Source organism: Ambystoma mexicanum, chromosome 5p (assembly GCF_040938575.1).
Source record: "Ambystoma mexicanum isolate Mex_15411 chromosome 5p, UKY_AmexF1_1, whole genome shotgun sequence".
Classification (NCBI taxonomy): domain Eukaryota; kingdom Metazoa; phylum Chordata; class Amphibia; order Caudata; family Ambystomatidae; genus Ambystoma; species Ambystoma mexicanum.
Genome location: NC_090930.1, coordinates 514840498 through 514856947, shown reverse-complemented (window position 1 = coordinate 514856947; position 16450 = coordinate 514840498).

Sequence of the window (16450 nt, the reverse complement as noted above, 5' to 3'; positions counted from 1 at the left end):
TAATGGGAAATCTTTCTGTATGACATCATTAAGTAGGTGTAGGTCCTGTATCATCCTCCAAACCCCGCCCCTTGCTTTTTTAATTGGATAAATTGCCATGCTACAAGGTGAATTGGATGGCACTATTATGGTACTGTTTTGTTGTTGCTTACCTTGATACTTTGCTAGCAAATGGGTTGCTACAAGATCTAAGACTCTTTTCTCAAAAGACCCTCCTTCTGGCCATATTTGGGATGAACCCTCTCCTTTTATTTCTGTAAGCCATTGCTCATGATATTTTTCTATTTTTTCACTGTACAAGGGGAGGTGTTGACAGATATACGCTAGTGGTGTGTCTCCCCCATAATGTCTTTCCACACTTCTTTTTATGTCTCGCTCTTATACTCGGGGTGATACTCAATGTAATCAGAAAACCCTTTCCAGTGTTATTATCAGTATTTGTTAACCCACACCACGTTAAACACCAAAAACCTTATTTACTTACACCTTGATTTCTGCAATCGCATAACACACTTTTCAGGGTGCGCCTAAACGCAGAGGGCCAATTATCTTCCTCCATACCTACAGCTAGGGGGGTCAAGCAGGGTTGCCCTATGGTGCCTACCCTCTACAATGCTTACATGGACGACATCAAGGACAATGCAAACAACATTTGTTCTTTTCCACCAACGATAGGGGAAGCCAAAGTCACCCGGCTCCTCTATGCTGATGACTTAATACTCATGGATCAGACAGCTATAGGCCTACAGCGGCAACTAAACAGCCTGGCTACTTACTTCAGGAAAAATGACCTGGACTTCAATCCAAGCAAAACAAAGGTACTAATCATTGAAAAGAACAACACACAATCCAATGGAAAATTCCAGTGGTTCATGAACTCGGAAAAACTGGAACTGGTTAAAAGTCTCAGATATCTGGGGGTCAAAATGTCATGGAGTTTCACTGAGGTGACGATGCAAGAACATCTCTGTGCAAAAACCAGAACCCTCACTGTTCAAGCAGGAATACTGGAAAGAAAATTTGGAAAATTCTCATTGCTCCCGGTAATACATTTTTTCAAAACCAAAGTTGTGCCGGCAATAACCTACGGGGCGAATGCTATGCCCCAATTACCATCTACACTATGGATCAAACTTGAAGGCTTATTTTGGTGGCAAGTTTTGAAACTTCCACCTTTGACACCTATGACTTTAATCCGAAGAGAATTATGCCTTCCATCAATTAAATCAGTTGTGGAGAGGAATATACTACTCTTGCTGGGAAACATCTTACGAAATCCAAGAGCGAAAATCCTTGAGATACTCCACAACGAACTAACTACTGGCAAAAGCAGAACTCTTAAAGCTTGGACCAAAAACCATCTCGATCTGCTAGACAAAAATCGGTAGCTCTCAATGGGAGCTTGAATATATTCCAGACAAAGTCAATGAAAAAATGAAGATCTGAGATTGGATTGTGACCCTGGTTAGAGCCAATGAATACAAATCATCCATGGATCTCTTATGGGACTCGTCAGAAAATATGAAAAATAATTCCCCCACAAAGGGCTTCCAACAACATTCTTGAGGGCTCGGCTCAATCTTATGAAAACAAATGAAATACTGCACCGTCGAAAACTATCAAAGTGCAATAGTTGTCATTTTTGTGACAATCCTACTTCCATTGAAACAGTGCGCCATCTTCTCACACTCTGTCCAGGGACTACACTACTCAGACTTATTCACCATCAATCTCACAGGCTCCGATTCTCGACATTATCCAAAGAAGCCTGATGGTACTGGTCCATGAGTGGGGAGAATGTATCCTTGACTATAGCCACAGCCTTGATTTGGAAGAAAAAGCACCAAAAAACACTCCACAAATTGGAAACTACGAAATCTCATTTTTTCCCAACCTAGACAAAGAAGAGTCATATTTTGTAAAATTGTCTAGTCACAATAAAATAAAAAAAATAAAAAGAAAATTACACACTTTTCAGCAATACTCATTCTATGAACATCATAATATGCACATATTTGATCGACAGACAAAAAACAAGTGACTTCGACAACATGAAACATATAACATGTACTACTTTCTAATATTAATTACCCCTTTATTGTACCTACATTCTCTTTTCTCTTATTGCTGTTTCTATTCATTTACTCCCACCTTTAAGCCCCCTTAGTCTGCCTCTTTGAAGAATTCTACTCCCACAGAAACAGAATATTCTAAATAACTACTCCGAGCCTACTAAATATATGAGACTCCTACATTTTATTCTCTTTATCTCCACTTGTTCCCTGCACTGGTCAAGACAATGCTATGCGGCGCCGCCTTCTACCCCCCTTTGGAGCTAGGATCCCATATTCCATTTTATCTGTTTGTCCACAACAACCTAATGGCCATATAAAGGATAGATAAGAAAAGCATGTCAGTTTCACTCGCACAGTCTGTAAACTCAACTTCTGATTCCCACTGTTTCATTACCCTTATCTTTTACACCAGGGGTGCACAACTGATTTTGACAGAGGGCCGAAAGTTCCTTACATGAGGGCTATAGTGGGCCAAAAAGTAAATGTGGGCAGGGCGGTAGGCGGGGCGTGGCAGGAGGCTTTTTAAACCCCCAATTTGTACTAAACACATGGAAAAAGAATGTTTTTGAGGGGTAACGATTTTTATTTGCATTTCAAACTTACATTTTGTACTATCATTTTCCATTGTTCTAATTTATTTCTATTTAATTATTGTATCTCGCCTGTTTAATTAACTTATATATATTTTATTGACCCTAGATACACTATGCCCCATGGCACCCTCACCCCCAACCAAAAAATATGCCCCAGGGCCCCCTTACCCCCAACCAAACACTATGCCCCATGGCCCCCTCACCCCAACCAAACATTATGCCCCATGGCCCCCTCACCCCCAACCAAACACTATGCCCCATGTCCCCCTCACCCCCAACCAAACAGTATACCCATGTCCCTCACCCCCAACCAAACACTATGCCCCATGGCCCCCTCACCCCCAACCAAACACTATGCCCCATGGCCCCCTCACCCCCAACCAAACACTATGCCCCATGTCCCTCACCCCCAACCAAACACTATGCCCCGTGGCTCCCTCACCCCCAACCAAACACTATGCCCCATGTCCCCCTCACCTCCAACCAAACACTATGCCCCATATGTCCCTCACCCCCAACCAAACACTATGCCCCATGTCCCGCACCCCCAACCAAACACTATGCCCCATGGCCCCCTCACCCCCAACCAAACACTATGCCGCAATGCCCCCTCACCCCCAACCAAACACTATGCCCCATGGCCCCCTCACCCCCAACCAAACACTATGCCCCATGCATCCCTCACCCCCAACCAAACACTATGGCCCATGTCCCCCTCACCCCCAACCAAACACTATGCCCCATATGTCCCTCACCCCCAACCAAACACTATGCCCCATGGCCTCCTCACCCCCAACCAAACACTATGCCCCATGGCCCCCTCACCCCCAACCAAACACTATGCCCCATGGCCCCCTCACCCCCAACCAAAAACTATGCCCCATTGCCCAATCACCCCCAACCAAACACTATGCCCATGGCCCCCTCACCCCCAACCAAACACTATGCCCCATATATCCCTCACCCCCAACCAAACACTATGCCCCATATGTCCCTCACCCCCAACCAAACACTATGCCCCATATGTCCCTCACCCCCAACCAAACACTATGCCCCATGGCCTCCTCACCCCCAACCAAACACTATGCCCCATGGCCTCCTCATCCCCAACCAAACCCCCAACTCAGCACACACACAAACATGCACCCATACAGACCCGAACCCCCACCCCCCAACTCAGCACACAAAAAACATTCAAATCAAAACATTCATACACATCAGACACCCCCCCACCCCTGCATCTCAACATACACACAAAATACATTCAAATACAAACATTCACACCCCCCCCACATCTCAACATACACACAAAATACATTCAAATACAAACATTCACACCCCCCCCACATCTCAACATACACACAAAATACATTCAAATACAAACATTCATACACATCCGACACACCCCCCCGCATCTCAACATACACACAAAATACATTCAAATACAAACATTCATACACATCCGACACCCCCCCACCCCCGCATCTCAACATACACACAAAATACATTCAAATACAAACATTCATACACATCCGACACCCCCCCACCCCCGCATCTCAACATACACACAAAATACATTCAAATACAAACATTCATACACATCCGACACACCCCCCAACCCCCGCATCTCAACATACACACAAAATACATTCAAATACAAAAACATTCATACACATCCGACACACCCCCCCACCCCCGCATCTCAACATAAACACAAAATACATTCAAATACAAACATTCATACACATCCGACACACGCCCCCTCCCCCCCTGCAACCTACACACACAAACATAAAGCAAAACAAACCCGACACACAAACACAAACAGAGCACTTACCGGAGACGTGCTGGAAGGCAGGTAAGCGGCAGGTAAGCTGGAACGCTGGAATCGTACTACGGCTGGCGTGGTCCAAGGCTGAAATGCCTTCCGGCATCAAGCCTTATGGACCACACCAGCCGTAGTGCTGGCCCTACATTGGTGCAGCACACACGAATTACGTGGCTCTTAGGAGCGACGTGATGCGTGTGTGTGCTGAGCCAATGAGGGCCAGTGTTTTCACCGGCCCGGAAGACAACAAAGACTTTCCTAATGGAGGGTGGCCGCGGGCTGCCCTCCGTTAGGAAAGTCTTTGTGCCTCGCGGGCCGGTCAAAAGGGCATGGCGGGCCGCAACTGGCCCGCGGGCCGTATGTTGTGCACCCATGTTTTACACTATTATCCCTCAATTTTTTCCCCTCCCTTGGGAATCTCGCAACCAGTACTCACGTGGTCTGAGAGCCTCTGTTCACGGTCTATCCACAATCGGGACCACAATCCCCAACCAAGCCGTGAACCGCCTCGGCTAGCAGTTAGTTGGGTATTTGCAAAGATGACAGGGACCCTTGGAACCTTTCTTTTTTGTGCGCGCACTGGTCAACTGTGGAGGCAATGGTTTTGCTGGGGGTGTCCCGGATCTCGCCACAAGGCACAGGGGGTCCTCTCTCGGTGCACCTTTCTCGATCACTTCGGGGACTCCAAATGGAAAGGCTCAGACTGACTTACACATTCATATTCATAAAATATGATACATCCCAGTGGGGAATGAGACCAGGAGGACAGGTTGCAAGATTAGATAAGTTTATATAAAGATGGCATCCAGAGAACTCTGCTGCCTCGAGAGCGCTCTGGCAAGCATTACAGTTTCAGAGAATTATAAAGGAAAATAGCGTCATAGATGACGCAACTAACATAGGGTGCTATAACAGTGCAGGATTGGCTGGAAGGCGAGGACACATATATCGTTGTAGGCACTGCTTCTTCTGGATTGGTTACCCAAATGGCAGGAGGGTGAGCATCACGAGGTCCAGCTGCATGTGTCCGGGAGGGGTGAGGGTTAGGCCACGACGAGATAGAGTTGACACTAACTAAGCTGGCATGAGAAACTACCATTCTACATATAATAAACAACAATCATTAGTATACCTTTGAATACATCTAGAAACCTATAATTTGCATACATGTGGTTACAACATCTTTCATTGGGACTTTTATGGGGTGTAAGGTGTAGAGGGCTTGTCCTCTGCGATAACCTGGGCGATTGGGTGGTTCTTAGCACATCAAGGCAAGTGGGGAGTCTAATGACATATGTTAGTTTTAGGGCACAATATACTGTGACAGAGGTCTGGGTTTATTGGGGGCATTCTGGGGTGGGCTGCACAGCAGGGTCACACTTATGGTACATCAAGAGAATACCCTAGGAGGGCACCAGGTTGTATTGGCCGTAATTTTCCAACATCAGGGGCAAAGTGGCACGAGCAGGTTTGTGGAGATCGACGAGCTACAGGGCATGGCTCGAGCCGGTTCACAAACAGAACAGTGATCATAGAGGAAGAGTGAGATTATACATTATGTTATTTGTTTCAATTATCTCCGGCGCATCCGTGAGAAACGGAGTTGTGAAGCTTTCATACAGGGAGGAAAAGGTGGGGGCCAGGAGCGCGCTGTGCGTGGTGCTGCAGAGAGGAGAGAAGCCTTTTTCGTATTATCGGAGTGAGGCCTAGTCCAAAGATGGAGCTGAGGGCACACAAAATGGAAGCCAATTGTATCCTGCATGTTAGCATAAGGGCAATGGAGGCGTCCCCCGCTATTACACAAGCAAGTGGTTCATAATGTGCAGAATGTGCAAGGGGGGCACAAAAGACCCCTCGCTCCCACACACTAGCTTCAGCAGCATGCAAAGGCTTGGGCTTGATCTGATTAGTGGCCCAGGCCAGTCAACTGACTCCCTTTTCCAGAATACATTGCCTCTGTAATGCAAGTCTAAACTTCCAAGCCATATTATGAGGGCAAGGAAAGTGGTGCAAGAGAACAGAGTCAGAGGATTTCCACAGGATTGTCCGGGTGATGGACTTCACTGCAAGAAGGGCGAAGGAGTCTAAGGGAGTGAGTGCAGAAATGATGAAGGGAAAGGATGTGGAGCAGAAGGATGAAAGGTAGAGGAGGAAAAGGAAGAGGCAATGTGTGGTTGAGAAAAAAGGCTGAAGAGAGAGAAAGTGAAGAAAGGATTTAGGAGTGGATAAGAGAAGAACGATTTGCTTAGGGGGTAGAGAATGAGGAGAGACAGGAGTTTGATGGAGGATTGAAGGAGGGGAGGTTGCCAGAAGAAGGGTTAAGGGTGGAGAGAAAGACCTTGCAGAAGAATGCCACAGAAAGGAAGGGCTCAAGGAAAAACAATGACACTAGCTTCCTAGTGGTGCTATATCATTTTGTTGAAGTTCCCCCAAGGCCTGGCTTTTAGGCAACAGTGAGAACATTGCATTCTGTCACATGTAAACCTACAGTTTTTGAAAGTCTATATTTAAGAATGGAAAATGAAATTACAACTGCCAGAATGAAAATTGCTATTGGCTGAAACTTTGTCTCAGATTGAAGGTAGCCGGCACAAGATAGAGGCTCTTAGCAGTTGTATGAGGGGGAAGGAAGGGAGGAAGGGAGACAAAATGGGAGGAGAGGAAGGATTGGTTGGTGGAGGATATGGGCAAAGGAAAAGGCTAACAGGAGGAGGTCAATAAAAAGGGTGCTGTTGTGGAAGAGAGAACGTGCAGGTTGGAAGAGAGGAAAGCAGTAGAAGGAATGGTTGAAGGGGAATGTGGGAGGAAAGAAGTACTACATTTTAATGGATAAGGACAGATTATAAAAATGGCATTCTGGCATACAGTCCTGCAGCAGTAAAAAACAAGCAAAGGTAGACTGACAGGCCTAAACCAGATAATTTACAAGAACTGCACAGCACAACAGAAACAAATGCTGTGATGCATTTTCCACAATGAATCTCGACACTTGATGTGCGTTACTCAATACTTTTTACATTTCTGTACCTAATATTAATGATCATCAAATAGGTAGCACTTCAGCACGCCTACCCCGAACAAAATGTCACGTTTGATGAACGTTCTACTAGCCCCTTTCTCCCATTAGTCCAGAGTTATTATATATAGCTCTCGCTTACAATTTAGCAACAATCATTGGAGAAATCCCAAAACCGGAATATTCAGATGAGTGCTTCATTACAGCCTATGTAAGTTAAGTTATGTATGTCTGCTACAATACTGTTCTCCATGCTGCCCCTTCTATGTCGGAGGTAATCTTGCTCTCCTGCCGATGCTATGTTTTTCAAATTTGAGGGGACCTTAAGCTGCTGCTGCCCATGCTAAATGTTCATGTGTTTCCTGTACTGCTACTGCTATTTCTGTACCTGCAGCGTGTTCTACAGTATCTATAAGGGAAGAATGCATGGATGCTGCCTGTACTCCACATACGTAGCTTTTTATTGCGTGGGATGATTTATCACGGCTCATGAGTGTGCATTACCTATTCTGTGCATGTGAGGAAAGTCTGTGTTGTTCCTCATCTGTGTGTGAAGTAAGCTTGCACTGTGCCAGCCTTCTTGTGAACATTCTGTGCGTGCATCAGGGAAACATGCACTGCTACTATCTTTGTTGTACCTTTTCTGTGTGTGAGATTATTATGCACTGCTTCTGGTTATACAATACCTCTCATGTGAGTAAAGTGTTATCGCTATGCTGCATTCTGGGTGAGTGAAACGTGCACTGCATGTGCTATATCTGTTTATTGTGTTAAGGAAGGGTACACTGAAGTTCCACCTTTAAACCTGGTTGATTTTGTGTGTACCACTCTCCCAGTAATAGCACAGATGTGAATATAAGAAAGGGCCCCTTCAGAATGTGGTGGTAGAGTCAGTTGCTGCCCATCAGATAGCAGAGATCCTTGAACAATATATAATAGTGTGGCGGCCAGGAGATATCTCCAGGTACACAGTATCCCATGTACTCATTTATACCTAAAGGTTATGTGAAAATGTACCTTACAAACAACATTGAACCAAGCAACACCTGGATTGTCATTTGTTATGATGCCTAAAAGATGAGACCACTGTATAGAATATTGGCATGGAATAGTCCAAAACATGGTGTTTCATGTGACCATTGCAGCTATAACTTTACCTAAGTTGGCTAGATGTTTTAGCATACAAGGTGTTAAGATTGATTTCTAGAAACTGGCCTTGTGTACAGATTTTAGGAGGAAAACATAGCTATAGTGAATAGGGGAACTCTGAGAGGATAGCCAAATCCCAATCAAGGTAAATGAAGACAACTATCAAGGCTATTTTCACAAGATTGAAGTAGGGGGTCAGGGCTCCAAAATAAGTCTACACAGTGAAGCAAACAATAATTCAATTTAGACAGGAATGTATTAAAATACACTGATGTATTCTAGGCCTAAATACACACACACAAAAAATGAAACTAGCAGGTGATTATATCACACAATTCTCAATGACAACCATATATATATTTCCCAGAGAGTCCTAAAATGCATTCAATGACTTAAATCAGCAAAGGAGGTAAGCAAAGTGATGCAGTAACGAGGAAACCAAGTGTTAATGTTAATGTTAATGTTAAAGGACATTTGTACCGCACACTATCATCACCGTAATGGTCCCTTGGCGCTCTGGCGGCTCTGAAAGAGGAGGGGAGGTTGAGTTAGTGGGAGGAAGCAGGAAAAGTGCAAGAGAGCAGTAATGTGCTGTTGTCAGCCTCAGCCCGGTGGGTCCGTTGGCTGGGCTTGGGGTGTTTTGTGTTCTGTAGTCGTCTTGTGCTGTTGTGCAAGTCTATGTGTGGTTTGTTTTGTTGTTGCATTGTTGTAAAGCTTGTGCGGATTGCTGCGTTTTAGGTTTTTGGTTGTGTTTGGTTAGAGTTTGAGAGGTGTATGCAGAGGGATGGAATTGTTAGTTGGTTGGTTAGTTGGCATTGCTGTCCTTGCAATTGTGGGATTCCATCTAGGTGCGGCACCTGCTGACAGTCACCTTTCTATCTAGATTTGACGCGAGCTAGGTTCATAATTCTAAGTGTGGCACATGCTAACAGTCACATTTCTATCTAGATGCGACGCAAACTAGGTTCAGAATTCTAAGTGTGATGCATGCTAACAGACACATTTCTATCTAGATGCAACACAAGTTAGGTTCAGAACTCTAAGTGTGGTGCATGCTGAGAATCATATATGCTAACAGTCACAGTTCTGAGATTCCATCTAAGTGTGGCATATGCTAAGAATCACAATTCCATATAGATGCGACGCAGGCCAATGTTCACAATTCTATCTAAGTGTGTCACAAGTCACAAAGGATATTCCCTAACTTCAGCAGGAATGGGGCCTTGTGCCCAAAGGTCAACGGAGCCACACCAGAATGTATTTGTAGCTGGTACATTACTTGTGTTGGTGATGGTTCAAAAGAAGAAGTGCACCAAAGTTAGTAGGTAGGTCAAATGTGTTCTTATCATTCAGATGGCACTACGAAGGTTCGATGACCAAAAGGCAGTGGAATGGAAGGATACAAAGAGACTTGTTCTCAGTGTTATCTCATGGAGGACATGGGGAGACAAATGCTTTGCATTTACTTAACCCTGACCCTGATTTTCCCAGGTCACTTTGATAGGTTGAATGGGGGTGGCTTGTTGTTGGATTTCCTGCCCTTGGTTGTGTCAGGAGGGGCCCAGAAGCTGGGGGGTGCAAGGATTCTTCCGGTTGGGTCTAGGAGCAGAGTGCAAACCTTTGCAATGGAGAAATGCAAGATTCACTGATTTAGCCCTCTTCAGGACACTTCGTAGGATGGGGAAAGGTGAGTTCCAGCGACGACCACTGCATACAGACAAGGGCAGATGTTCTTCCAGTCGCAGTTGTAAAAATCCTTAAAGCTGGGATTCTGAAATTGGGCAATAAGGTGACTAGTACCGCAAGCTGGCAACCACTAAAGTTCTGGATGCAAACGCAGAATGGCGATGGTTATAGGGAGGGAGCCCATTGGAGAGCTGGACAGTCCATCGGGCGGTGCATGGACACTTCTGAAGGCTCAGGATTGCTGGATCCTCGAGAACACGTAAATGTCGGTTGGCTACACCAGTCAAGGGGTTGATGCACTGCACAGGGCATTCAGAGATCAGGTAGTCCAACGGGGCCTCACCGGGCCAGACGCAGGAAGGGATGCCAGGCCTCTTCAGTAGACTCTTTGGATCTTCAATCGGCTGTTCTTCTACAGGGGATTCTTGGCTCCAATGCTTATCTGAAGAAATGGCAGCAGGAGTCCTTCTCTAATCCAACATCCTTCCTGGAAGCAAGTCCAAGCCCACCAATGGTAAGGATCTGCAAGATTCAAACTTCAGTAGTTGTCCAGTCAGGGACAATTTAAACATGCCCCACACCCAGACTTTCTCTCACAACAGATGTGGAGTGGGGCTAGACAGTGCTATCCCCTTCCTGGGCCACACACACACACACATAAAGGCATCATTATCCCACAAAAGCTGCAGCTTTACTTCCCATCAAAAAGCCAGAACACGTTCAAAAACAAGGCAACAAGATTGGGGGTCTAGAGGGAAGCTTATCAAAAGAGAAAACTTTCCTAACACAAGGTCCAAGAAATCTTAAACAAAATGCATTGCTTTGCATGTCAGGTGTGTTACCGGCGCTATGCATAAAAAATGCCCAAACGTTTCCTCTGCACCAGAGTGGAGTAGTCTTAGCTCTTCAAAGGAGTTACTAACACATTAGTGAGGGTAAGCAACCACATCACTCACTTAAAGTGAGGCGTGATGAGGGCAATCACCATTGTAATGGTTTTTACAAGCCTCACTGAAATTACTCCAATAACAGAGTTAATGGAGTAACAGAATTAAGGAATTATCTGTCTGTAAAACAGGGATTTGTGACAAATGGGAATTTGCAGGCAGAATGGCATGCAAATCCCTGTTTTACACACAAATATTTCCATGAATCAGGGTATAAGTGTTATCCGTTACTCCAGTAATGGATAATTTAAAATACTCTACAGCTGCTTGTCCACTTTTCCTGTTGCCCACTGTTCACTGACAGATTCTGCCAGACTCAAAATCTGAACTTAGGGTGTCTGTGTGTGGCTCTGTGGTGATAGCAAGCCTGTTGTTAACTGCGTATTATCCTTTTTGATATGTTCATTTTTCTTTTATTTCTGATGAGTTATTTCAGACCCTGACTGACTGTGGGACATTGCATATAAGAATGTGAGTTATAGCAAGATTATTAACAAATATGCAGTATGTGGATGATCTGTACCATCTCGGTGTCACCTAGACTAATTATGCAGATGATACCCAGATTCTCCTTCCACTGTCCGGAAATAAAGACAAGGATTTGGCCTTGGTGAACAGGGTTTACCTCATCACCCAGGCATGGATGGCAACACATGGTTTATACCTGAATGATGACAAGACTGAACTCATCATCCTGGGTACTACTCTTAAACTTTAAAAATTAGGACCCGACTACACCTCCTTTATTATTGACGGTAACTCTATCAATGTCGCCATAGAGGTAAAAACTCTAGGTTTCTACCTTGACTCCACCCTCTCATTCACTAAACAAGTCAACGCTATGGCATCCACGACTGCATACACATGCAAACTTATCAGAGCAGGCAAAGCTTTTCTTTCCACAGACAGCTGTACCACCCTTGCCAGAACCTTGATATTGTCTAAATTAGACTACTGCAATGCTCTCTACACTGGCTACAATAAATACATCTTGAAGAGAATTCAAACTCTTCAGAACAATGCCCTTAGAGCGGCCTTGAGCATCTCCAAGAGAGTTCACATATCTGAGCTCAGAAGACAAAACAACTGGCTCTCGATGAGCGACAAAATCCAACTTAAAACTGCCTCACTTACATACAAATGTCTTAATAATGCAGCCCCCCTCTACCTTTGCGAAAGATTCTGCAGAAAATCTTCAACGAGGCCTGCTAAATCAGCAAATTCAAATTGCCTCACTGTCCCAAGAACTAACCTATCCAAGATGGGGGGTTGTAGTTTTCCTGTAAAAGCTGCTCAGCGATGGAACTCTCTACCTCCCACGATACGAGCGGACCAGCCATACCTCCAGTTCAGGCAGAAACTTATCACTCGGTTAAAAGCCTTTGACCAGTAAGGCCTGACACCAGACTCAGCTCTCAATATTTGATTGCCCTCACCAGTATGACTTGCAAATGTACTCTTCTCTGCCTGTCCTCACTGTACATTCTGCATGTCCTTGTAATGTAGTCTGTGTATTGTATGTTTGCCTATGTAACCAAGCTCAGCAAATTCACATTGCCTCACTGTCCCAAGAACTAACCTATCCAAGATGGGGGGGTTGGAGTTTTCCTGTAAAATCTGCTCAGCTATGGAACTCTCTACCTCCCACAATACGAGCGGACCAGCCATACGTCCAGTTGAGGCAGAAACGTATCCCTCAGTTAAAAGCCTTTAACCAGTAAGGCCTGACACCAGCCTCAGCTCTCAATATATGATTGCCTTCACCAGTATGACTTGTAAATGTACTCTTCTCTGCCTGTCCTCACAGTATATTCTGCATTTCCTTGTAATGTAGTCTGTGTATTGTATTTTAGCCTGTGTAACCAAGCTGTGAACCTTCCTGTAATTTCTGCGCCCTGATACCTTCAGGTCCTGTGCGCAATATAAATGAATAAACATACAAACAAACATGGTACGTGCCACCTGGCAAAGCATGTGAAGTTGTCGGCTGCATTTTGAGCATGATGGTTAACCTATGTGGGGGGCAAAATTACTTTTTTAACTAGTGCAGCAATCATGCTTGCACTGGCCATGAGTGTAAATAAGGAAGTTAAGGTAGGAACACATAGTAGATACAACTACAAATGCACTTGCACCAGTATAAATTCAACCAGAAAGTTACAGTTGTAAATATTTACTCCTTACTACTACTAGTATTGCTATAACCTGCCTAATACTTAAAGTGAGTTATTTGTTATTTCAGACTGTACATGTTGTTAGAGTAACGTTCCATGAGTTGTAAACTGTTTTTAACACTAGATAATTGCCTTTGTTATGGTGTATAAGGCATATGTATTACAGTATGAGGTAAGTGTGTATGGCATAACGGTGTGTGATGCAACAGTCTACTCGCCCAAGGTAGGAGGACTGTTTTGGGATTTTCTAATACAAGGATGGGTACCTCTCCCATTTCATTTTTTAAACTGCATCACTGTGCAATGTCAAGCATGAGGACAGGGTATTTTTATATTGGGATTATTTTCTGTGTGAATGGCATTAGGATGGCTTTAACCTACCCATTCACTTCTTCATATGCTTGGCTTGCACAGGTCATACAGTATCACTGATTTCGTCGTTAGGCTAAGGTCCAAACATCGTCATATAACAGCCTAATGTAACAAATGATGTCAAAACACTGTTGGTACTATTTTACTTTCACATACAAAATGCTACACTGTCAGCACTGGGAAGAGATCCCAATTTTATAGAGTGCACACAGCACAGAAAAACATGTTTACATTTAACTGTAATCTGCCTTACCTTTTATATAATAAAAACAGGAAATAACTAGCAACTGCAATACACTATCCTCCTTCTGTGAATGATGATTTATCTGCCTCTATACTCTGTTCACCGAAATTCTATATTTTCTACAAGCAGTCAAATCTCTCTTAGCTTTAGATACAGTGCCATGGCATTGTACTGCACAATATGTGGACAGCCTGTTGGAAAGATACATGAATTGTTGCATTAAATAAGGTTTAAGCTAGAATGATGGTTAATTTTGGCTTCAAACTGCATAAAATGTGTTGATCTGGCCATCTATTGATTGAATCTGATTTTGTAAATTCAAACTGGAAAGTTCTTTAATATACTGACTGATAGATACATTTACCCAAAAGAAAATGACTCCCTGCAGACAGAGTTACAAAACATGGAATAAAGTTGTCTTCCAAACCTAGAGCATTTGACACTAGTAAGTCTAGACTGGCTGAATCTATGGAACAATTAGTAGGAAGTAAGCAGCACATGATAATTGAAATGGACCATAATGCTAAATTGAGAAGATAAATCCACTGTTTTCAGTTGATTACCTAGAGCTCCCAGAGTCATAGAGGGTCATTATGAGTTAGCCGGACCGGATTTAACGGGGCCGGTAAAACCGTACCGGCACCGTTTACCGGGCTGGCTCATTCTGACCCACGAACCCGGAAACGCCATCACCGCAAAGCGACCCCCGCGGTGTCAACGCACCCGGTAGCTCCGTGGGCGGAAACAGCGCGACAATTTGCTGGCGCACCCCCAGTCACCAGAAATGCGCAACACCGGGCAAATTACGAGTAGCATGGACACAGAAACACTGCCACGACAATGGCATAAACACCATGAACATCGTGCCGGTACCGCCGGCACTGCAGACACTGGGCCTCATTACGACATCGGCGGTAGCCATGCCGCTATTCGTGGCATGGCTGCCGCCGAAGTTGCTTCCGGGTCCGGGTTGCCATAGTGGGGAATTACCGGGCCATTCCGAATTTGGCGGGCCCGGTAATTCCTCCCTCCAGGAACCTGGGCCCAGACTTTCCCCATTCCCATTTCAGCCCCCATAGGGCTGAAAGGGAATGGGAGAGGGAGCAAACAACGGGCCGATTACGAGTGGCCTGTTGTTTGCTCCCTCTTCCCCTCGCGGGACCCGGTAAGGATGCCTGGTTCCACCAGGCATCCTTACCTGCCCGCTAGGGGACCTCGTAATGCGGCGGAACAGGTTTAATGGGTCTGCTTCCTTTTGCGGAGCCTGTAAACCCGTTCCGCCAGGGTCGTAATGAGGTCCACAGTGTTAAGCAGTGGAAGGTGAGCTGAATCAGGCCCCAGGTGTCTAAAATGAGGCCAGCTGCATATCATAGGCCACTGGGAGCCTACAAAAGTGCCACACCCACACCCAGGCCACTTTCTAACACAACCATGCTGTCAGCCGCCGTAGCAGCATGTGGGCTAGGGAGCTGCAAGCAGCAGTGCACATTGAGGCAGCACTGGGGCAGAAGAGGAGGAAGAGGAGGCACAGGCACAGGAGGCAAACCATGAACCTGGTGCCCATCCCAAACACAAATGTGCAGCAGGCACCACCCTGCAGGCAGCCAGCAATACCCCGCATCAGGGCCTCACTCTGGAACCTTACCCCAGGTCAAATCCACAGATTATATCGGTTTGACCGGGCCTCAATCATATCATTATCGCCCTGATTGAAGAGGACATCAGCAGTCGCATTGGCATTCGGACTGCAAACCCCCGCTGCTGAAGGTAGTCTCCGTACTGCATTTCCTCGACACTGGAACCTATCAGCACACTGTTGGGGAGCTGCACGGGCTGTCACAACCCTGTTTTTCTAGAAGACTGCTCCATGCGTCAGAGTACATTTCCCTACCCCGTACTCCTGCCCAGGTCATTGCCACCAAATCGCCCTTCCATGCCATTGCAGGTATGCCCAATTGCATAGGCGCATTAGACTGCACACACGTGGAGTTGACTGTTGGACATGCAATCAAGGCGGTGTACCGCAATCGGAAGCAATTCCACTCACTGAACGTCCAGATGCTCTGCGATGCCGGACAAGTGATCACCCACTGCAGTGCAGGTTTCCCGGGGTCCACACACGACTCGATGGTCTTGCGGAATTCTACATTGCCACGCTACATGGAATGCTATGCAGGACAAAGCACATGGCTATTGGGTGAGTACAACTGCCAATGCATGACCCCTGTGTATTGGGGGTGGGGTGTAGTGAAGGCCACAGTGTCCCATGCATTTGGGTGGGTACAACTGCCAATGCATGACCCCTGTGTATTGGGGGGTTGATAGTGAAGGCCCACAGTGTTCCAGGCATATAGGCGGGTACAACT